General features: G+C 38.8%; 1 long non-coding RNA gene across 1 annotated transcript; it reads right to left on the minus strand.

Moving 5' to 3' along the window:
* Nucleotides 1-3,564: 3,564 nt before the first annotated feature.
* LOC128015499 (uncharacterized) lies at nt 3,565-7,728 on the minus strand. Its single transcript, XR_008183925.1, has 3 exons — nt 5,317-7,728; nt 4,582-4,689; nt 3,565-3,710 (listed from the first exon to the last, which is right to left on the minus strand). It is a non-coding gene; the product is annotated as an uncharacterized LOC128015499 (long non-coding RNA).
* Nucleotides 7,729-9,495: the final 1,767 nt, after the last annotated feature.

The following is a 9,495-nucleotide window of genomic DNA, read 5'->3' on the forward strand; positions in this document are numbered from 1 at the left end:
GCGCCTGGTGGCGCTGCTGGAGGGGGGGACACTGTCATGACTTAGGTCTGAGTTGCTGTGTTTTTGTCTTGTTGTCTGTGTGCCTAGACTCAGAACACATGGGTTTTGTTTTGGCAGCTCATGTGTTCTGCTGTCAGTGTTATTTCTTCCCCCTCCCACTCATTACCCTTATTTCTCTGTGTTTTGTCACACCTGTAGCCACTCTTTCCTCATTAGCTCTCCTCTTTTAGTTACTCTCATGCTCTGTCTTTTTTCAGACCGTTGTAATTGTTTAATGCTTCGCTGGTGACCGTCTTGTCCGGTTTGCCTAGTCCTGCCTTGTTATGTTGTTTTAGGCTCCAAGTGTTTTTTGAATTTTGTTTTTTGTCTGGAACTGTTCCCTCTCTTCCTGTCAGACTTGACTGGTTCTGCCTCCGGTCCTTACATCGCTTTTCTGTTGGGATCCTCCAATACTTGACTCCATCTCGTCTCTGCACATATCCTCTCATTCAGGGAGTTTGGTGGGCCTTCGACGTTGTGTCCCAAGGACTCTCAGTTCAGTGTGACTCTGACTTTGCGTCCCCAATGACGCTCTGGTTGATGTGACTTGACATTGCGTCACAGAAGACGCTTGGACCGGTCTCCGCTGAGAGGTTTCTTTTGCCCTGTGGAGTGATCATTGTTTTGTTTTTCCTGTTTGCCCAGTGAGGGCTAAAACCTTTTGTTACCTGCAACTGAATCCTGCATATTCCTGACAAAAGTGTCATGTATGAGGGGACCGAATTTGTATATGGTACTGTAGTTTACATCTGTGTACATAATACTTTGAAAATCATTCTGTTGTTCTAAGTTACTTAAACACAAATGCAAGTGCATTAGCCTAAGGTTAGCAAATGTAAACAAAATTAATTTGCATTCAAAATAACATTTGGTTGATATTATAGGCCAGTGTTGGGCGATATGGTCATTTTTCAAATCATCATATCGTCAGTCTGCGAGCCAAGCTCAGTTTCAGTAGAGTTGGTGCATTCAGGAATTCAGGTGTTTGTAGGAAATCTAAAGAAACATCTCGCAGCATTTTGCAGATACTGACTTTCTTGCCCCTAAGGAACATTTCCACTCACAAGTGGAAGTTTGCATTCACTAATGCTGGAATGAGATTTTATGAGAAAACTTTGTTTTTAAAGGGGGGGTGAAATGCTAGTTTTCACTCATTATCCTGTTAATCTTGAGTACCTATAGAGTAGTACTGCATCCTTCATAACTCCAAAAAGTCTTTAATTTTATCATATTCATAAGAGAAAGATAGTCTGTACCGATTTTTCCCGGAAAAACACGACCGACTGGAGGCGTGACGTGTGGGCGGAGCTAAAGAATCACGAGCACGAGTAGGGTTTTGCGTTGAGAGCGTTTGGAAGCTGTGACACCGTGAGGAAAAAACCAACCAAAACAAACCATGGCTAACAGTCAGATTCAGCGTATATTTATGATCCAGAATCAGATCCCGATGCTGAAACTGAACGAGAGCAGCAGCAGCAACGACTCGCTCCGAGCGGGGCTTGAACCCGGGTCTCCGGCATGGGAGGGGATGCACTAACAAGGAGGCAGAGATATTTTAAGCAGTTTTACTCACCGCCTGCGGTTCCAACACACGATCGTGGCCCTTTTTCGTTGGGATTGCATCATCCTTAAGAAATAAACGATGCGCAAATCTGTCGTCAAACTGGGCCATGTTTGTAAAACAAGCATCTTCGAAATGCAGGGAACAAACACAAACACTTGCACAACTCCGTTGATGCTCCGTAAAAATAAACTCCATCCACTGGTCCCTTAATGCTGTTTTTTTTTGGTAATCTGTGCAGGGTTGTTTTGCCCCCTGGCAACCAAAAATACACTTCTTTTGTGACATTTCGCGACGCTCTCGCTCTGATCACTGAATGCCTCTGCTCTCAGTGCTCTGCTATACGGGAGCGCGCGCTCTTCCGGCAGACGTGACCTAGGACCCATATAAGGAAATTCCGCTCCATCTAACGTCACACAGAGCCATACTCGAAAAAAAAAACTTTCCGAAACTTGTGACAAACCGGAAGGAGTATTTTTGGAACAGAAATACTCCTTCAAACGTACAACTTAATTTTTGAAACTTTGTCCATGTTTAGCATGGGAATCCAACTCTTTAACAGTATAAAAAACTCAGTATGCATGAAATAGCATTTCACCCCCCCTTTAATGTTGGTGCTAGTAAAGGATTTGAGAACTAATGGCCTGGTTTCACAGACATGGCTTAGACTAAGCCATGATCATAGTTCGATAAGGACATTTAAGTAATCATTAATAAGTAATTTCATTAACATGCCTTAAAAAATATTACTGGTGTGCGTCTTGAGACAAAACAAAAGCACTGATATTTTTAAAGATCAGTCATTGCAATTTTCTTTCAGTTGAAATGGCTCAGATTTACATTTTATTTTGGGGCTAGGCTTAAGCCTTGTCTGTGAAACCAGGGGTACAAGTAACACTGTTTGGTAATATTTTACAATAAGGTCTCATTTGTTGTACATGGAATGCATATTATTATTATTATTATTTTTTTTTTTTATATATTTATTATTATTTTTCTTTAATCAAATGTGTGTGTGTGTGTGTGTGTTAGTTATTCTATATGTTTTGGGGACAAAATGACTCCACAAGGATAGTAATACCAGTAAATTTGGACCTTTCTAGGTCCACAATGAGGAAACAGGCTTATACATCATAGGGAATGATGTTTTCTATGATTGGGAAATTAGGTACTTTTGTATGCAAGTAGTAAGTAAGTATGTAATCATAACATTTTTAAACTTTAAATGAAGTCTGGCGTAAACAGCCTCTGGATGTTTTTAATTATTATCATATTTTTTATGTATAGTTTCAACTACAGTTACCATTCAAGTTTGCAGATACACCGCTGCACTGACTTAAATATGATCACTTTCCTTAAAATTCAGCACAATTCTCTTCTACCTCAAATCCTTTGTAAGAGTAAGAAACCTGTCTTTCTTCCACTCATGGACCGTAAGGGACAAAACTCAACAGCTCGTTCAGCATGTCAGAGTCAGTATAAGTTTAGTGCCCAGCTGATATGAAACACAAAACAGAAAAGCTTGGAGCTCAGCTTAAGCGGGATGAGATCCAACCACAGACCCGGGCACCTCAGGACAGACCACCAAAAACAAAAAAAGACCACTAAATAACAAATGTGCTCCATGACTGTTTTAAAAGACATTGATTTTGCATTAAAAAAAGAATAGAAAATCAGAAGACAACTGAACAGATTGTTTTTTAAGAGCTTCATTCTTCTATTCTTGGAGAAATACATCTGTTTAAGTGGATTGTACTTACTATGCCCATTAGAACAAGGGGATTTCCGTCCAACATGATTAGGTGATGGACACCTTCTTGTAACTGGTGGATGCTGAAGACTGTCATGACCTTTAGTGTCTGATGATTTTGTGACACTGATTTCAGGCTTTCTTGCTGATCCATCTGCAGGGCTTGGTGGCTCACTTTTCCTGACGGTGGTCTCTGGGAGTTTAGCACTAGCATGGGGAATGGTGATAGATGCTGCATGTTTAATGGGGTCAATGGTCTCCAGTGTCTTGTTGAAGGTGACTGAGTGCTTCTGCGTTTCATGGGTCTTTCCGTGGCTCAAGATATCTGGCCTCCTCAGCCCAAACCGAGCCGTGACAGGACTAGGACACAGTAACATTTTATTTTGTTTATTTTGGTTGCATTTCATCCATTACACAAGCTAGGACTAATATGCATTATACAACTGTTAGTTCTTCAGATTAGTCAAAGTGCTCATATTTCATATAACATCAGTGAATGCTGTTTGTATCACTTTTTCTCTGTTGGCATAAATCTGCTAGTCAAATATTATTCTTGTTGGCTGAACAGAAACAAACTTATTTCTGATTTCTAAAACCATTTTGTGAATTCAGAAGTATTGCAATTATATATATATATATATATATATATATATATATGAAAGATTGAGCTCCTTGTTCAACACAGTATTACCAGTTACTTTTCAGATTTTTGCTCCATTGACAAATATTATTTTGAACAAAAACAAAGCAGAATCAAAAACATGACATGTCTCTGAGTAACACACATCAGTGGTTGTTCCTAAATGAATCAGTGTTGAACAAATTAGTTGAGTACAACATTCAGTGACACACAAAAATAAACTGACTGCTGTATAATGCATATTTCAAGCCAACTAAACAGATCTAACTCTCATACTGAATGAAAATCAGGTTTTGCTGTAAATCCTGAGAAGATTGGAGTACCTGGACTTTCAAGACCTATGCATTTTCACTCTCAGAATTTTGTGCAATATTGAAATCAGTCTGCTAAGAGGCTAGAGACTAGTCTTATTTTATTCTGTTTGTGAACAACAAAGCTGTTTTTTTTTATCTCTCACTTTTACCAAAAGTGCTTACAGCAAGACCATACAGCTGATACTGCCAACCACACAAGACAATTTTTGTTTTGCCAGTAAAATGTAATAACTGACGGTGACATGAACATTGCAACTATACATGTTTAAGTGTATACCTGGGAGAGCCTTCAATAGCTTTGCCATTGTTGTTGGATGAGATGAGCCCAGCTCATAATACCATCTGCTAGCCTGGGACATTGCCAAACGCTGGACATTGGATGGTGCTTGTCGTGTGTGAGGTAATGAAGAGTGTGAGGAGGAGTCCACAAAAAAAAAAAAGAAAACTTGAAATGCTGGTTAAAAGTGTTAGAAACCAGTTACATAGTAGAAACCAAAAAGAGGTTCCACTTCCTCACTGATATAATCGCACCCTTGGTCATTTGTCTTCCTTAAAAATTAAAAGCACAGACCACATACAGTAGATCAAACATAATGATTTTTGCACTTTGTAACTCGGAAAACTTCCATTTTGGAAGATTTTTTTTTTTTTTTTTTTTTTTTTTTTTGAGAATAGATAAGATAGACATAAATACAGTTTATTCAGACCAACTACTGTATTGTACCTACTTCAAAAAAGTTATTTTTGATCTAAACTCAACAGACAACAAAACACAGGAACTGAGTACTGAGTGTCACACCTAACTGTGCCTGATCGCCACCTGACCTACCTACAGAAAGTGGAAATTACATACACAGTACTTTCTATCCATTTCTCTAAAAAAACAAAAAACAAAAAAAAAAACAATAGCAACAATTGAGTAATGGACAATTTATCAGATTATTTATGACTGTTATCATTCTGAGCTGTCTTTTAAACTAAAAGAGACAGAGAGAGAGAGATATTTACTTACCAGTGATTCTGTCTCGCTGCATAGCTGGATTATGGCTCCAAACAGCAACATGTGGTTTGTAGCATTTCTTCTCCTCTCCTTTTATTTGCAGACTTCCCATTTTGCTTTTTCAGAGAGTTTAGTCACTCTCTTCCTCTAGCCCCCCCCTCTCTGTTCAGTCACTTTGTTCTCCTTGTTTTTCCCCTTCTTTTTTTCTTTCTTTTTTTCTTCCCCAATACTGATCTTAAAATTGCTCAAGGTGTGTCACTGACAAATGTATCAATGGAACAATGGAACTTCACTGACATGTGCTGATCGTATGGTTTTATTCAATCTTCTTTCATCATTCTTTTGACCTCTTTTGACACTGAAGCTTTATTTTGTCTTTAAGATAAGCCATGTGACTATACGTAAACAGCCTGGTGCCCTCACTATGAAAGAAAGTGACAGGAAACTTAAATCACTGCATTTGATGTAGAATGTGAATTGCTAAATCCAGTTAATAGTTCTATGCATTACAAGACTTAAAGTTACAATGTAAAATTAACTGAGCTATTTCCATTTAGATTCAAGATGACACAAATTAAATAAATTATACTCACTCCTAGTCCATCCAAGATGTGGAGATGTGTTTCTTCTTTGTATCTTCAGATTTAAAGAAATTTAGCATTACATTGCTTTTGCTCTGCATTGCTCACCAGTCGATCTCCAGTAAATGGGTGCAGTCAGAATGAGAGTTCCAACAGCTGATAAGAGCATCACATTAATCCACAAGTAATACACATAACTCCAGTTTATCAATTAATGTTTTGTGAAGCATGCTTTTATCTGCTGTGTTGACTCATTCTGACAGCATCTGACATCAATTTACAGTTAAGTCCGTATATATTTGGACTCTGAAAGAATTTTCATAATTTTGCCTCTGTATGCCACCAGAATAGAATTAAAATGAGACAATCAAGATTAAATTAAAGTACAGACTTTTCAAAGGGTTGAACAAATTACAACCATTTTTTTGTACTTATGCTCAATTTCAGTTCGCTTCTGTACTCAGTCTGAGATAGCGACCTATCTCTCAGTTTTCCTCCAGCCTCAAAACAGCCGGCCAATCAACGAAACAGAGGGCGGGCTGAGAGCCGTGACATAGACGCTAAGCACCGAAAGTAAGATCATAGTTTAGGTTAGGGAAATCGAAAACGACAGTGGACATGGAGACACGGGATGCTATTCGCAGAGTGTTAGTTTTACATTTTGAATGGAGGTGATGTTGTGGCCCTAATCGCAACAGGTTTTGGGAATGTTTGTTGAAAAGATTTGCATAACACTGCCCAAATGTTTACGCAAAGAAAGAAGGCGTTACTTTGATTCTCTTTGTAGTATTGTCGTGGAGACAATGTGTTTCGTTGTGAAAGCGAAACTACTTTGTTTGGTCTTTCAAAAGAGGACACAACTAGAAATCAGTGATTAAGTTGTATTTACTACACTGTTCCAGAACAGTTCAACAAAATATTCAAGTGTGTGCAGCGCGTTTTACTAAGGACTGTTTCCTGAACCTGGGAGGTTAGCCTACAATGCCTGCTGTTCTGACTCACAGTCTGTAAGTACGTTTTCATATTTATAGAATTTGCAACTAATGATTCAAACATGATTTTTGAGCAGTATAGAATAGTGGCTTGTGTTTATGTTTGTGCGGCACGGTGCAATGCGATGAAGTAAAACGCAGTATAAGTCATTATAATCAGTGTAATAATTGTGTCCCCACTGAGTGCAACTAATGCCTCATGTGTAATGGGTTTTATTGGTTTTATCTCGTCGTACCAGGACACGCCATCACAATATGGTAAGGGCATAACATTTCTGTCACACACTTGAGGCATCCGGCCAATCACAATGCATGGGATAGCTGCCCAATCAGAGCACACTGTGCTTTTCAGAATGATGAGCTCTGTAAAAACCGTCGCATTTCAGGCGGGGCATAGAGGAGCAACAATAATGTACAGTAAGCGGAAAATAATGTGTTTTTTAGCATTTAACTGCATAAACACATTTCTTTACACTAAGTACACAAAATAATGTTGCCTTTTTAGCAACATCATATAACCCCTTTAATGTAGTTTTGAATGCAGCATGTTTGGATCATTATTAATACACACAGTCAGGTTAAAATTTAATGAACTGTGAAACTACCAGAATCCCCCCCCCCCAAAAAAAAGTGAGTCAGATTTTTGGACAAACCATACAGCACTACCCACATAGCAAACGGTCTTGGCCCAAATGTGGCCTCACTGCTGGCCTCCTGTCAGCAATGGCATGTACCCATTCAGCCAGAGCTGGGCCATGTGTTGCAATGATGGCACAGCGTGGATGGTAGCACTATATAGATAGCACAACATACTATGTACTTATTATAGTAATTACAATAACTATGTAATAACTAGGTACTAACCCTGAACCTACCCCTAACCCTACCCCTACCCCATGTAGTTACCTTGTATTACCAGAACTTTTTTTAGATAAATACACTGTAAGTACACTATAAGTACATGTTAGTACACTTACTGTAAAATAAAGTGCAACCGCGTGTGGACCACGGCAAACAATATGTGACCCGTCACGGAAACCAGTGACAGAAGTCGGCAGCACAACTTTCGAGCAAAATGAGAAAGAAGCGTTGTTTTTTTTCAAAATTGGTGATTTTCGTTTTTTTGCAGAATCTGTTAGTTGATATCACTAAGAAGCCTCTCCGTGTTTGAGATAGCAGTATTGGTATATTTAAAAGCTTACATTTTGAGGTTGAAATTATGTTGTTTGTCGGAGATTCTAGCACGCAGTAGTTTCATTGTCTGTCTGTATTTCCATACTGGATAAGCCGGCTTTTGTTTCTTTTGTTATTGCCCTCGCCCTCCGAGGGAAGCGTGGCTACTTAGTATGCAGCGCTCTGGCCGGCTGAAGATGGACGCCGCAAAGATGAACGCAGACGAGCTGAACCATGGCCGTTACACCGAAAATGTTTCGAAGTACTTCTTCGACAAACGACAAGCGCTCACTGATTCTGAAGACGATCTGAGCGACGATGAAAGCGGCATAATAAGACTGTAATATCCCTAATCTACAACTGAGCGAAGATGATGATGAGGAAGAATGTATTGGACTGGTGTCAGACGAGTTGGAGATATCAGAGGCTATATCGTTTCTTATGGGGTGAGTTTCCATAAACATCAAAGTTTGTCGTTTTGTGTTCATTCTAAGAACACACGTTATCTCATGTTTAGTCCATGTTTAGACCTTCCCATATCTACCTATTGTTATTAGCTAGCTCATCGGTTATCACAGAATCCTGTTAAAAAAGTCCTAATGCAACACAATTAAATAAATTCACCATGTTTTATGTAGAAAACCAGCAAATAACAAATAAAATTAGCATCAATATGTACTTTTCGTCTACATAAACATTAAAATAATAACATTAAGATTTTTTATAAAAAGATTAAACTCACATATTTCAGCCTCTAAATCATTTTTATAAAAGTCAAAAAAGATAAATTACTCATATTTACAATGCACATTCTCCTTTATTATTAGTAGTATGCGGTCCGCTTTTTCCCGTTGTGTCTGTCGTTGCTATGCAGGGGGTATGGCTTATCTAAATGAGATGTAAATGAGCCCCATTGTCACTCGCAGCAGTGAGAACTGCAAATCTTCAGAGGCTATTTCCTGCTTTTTGAGTTTTTTTGAGTGCCTACCTTCAAATGGCCACAACTTCTCCAAATATTATCAGATTTCCATGTGTTACACATCGTTGGAAAGCTTGGAGACAACACTTTCAGAATCTGTGAATAACTCAAAATGCCCCAGAACCGACTTGTGTCCCTACTTTCCGTGATTGGTCACATATGTGGGCCGATGTTGGTTGGGAGGTGTGTGGCCAAGATCTTTTTTTTTTCCTTTCCAATTTCTCCGTAGCTATAGTAACAATTAACAAATTTGTCATTAGGAAGTCTTACAATAAGTTTTACGGTAGCGATATCAAATGGTCATTGGCTCTAGCCAGTTTTGTCATAGATTGTGACATGCCGTGTTGCCAGTGATGAATGTTTTGAATATGAAATGCGCACCCTCATGGAGTGGATCAATATTGTTTTCAGCGTTTAACAACTTTAATCATGCCCTGCTCCTGGCACTAAACTATTATATCCTGCC

Source organism: Carassius gibelio, chromosome A6 (genome assembly GCF_023724105.1).
Source record: "Carassius gibelio isolate Cgi1373 ecotype wild population from Czech Republic chromosome A6, carGib1.2-hapl.c, whole genome shotgun sequence".
Taxonomy (NCBI): domain Eukaryota; kingdom Metazoa; phylum Chordata; class Actinopteri; order Cypriniformes; family Cyprinidae; genus Carassius; species Carassius gibelio.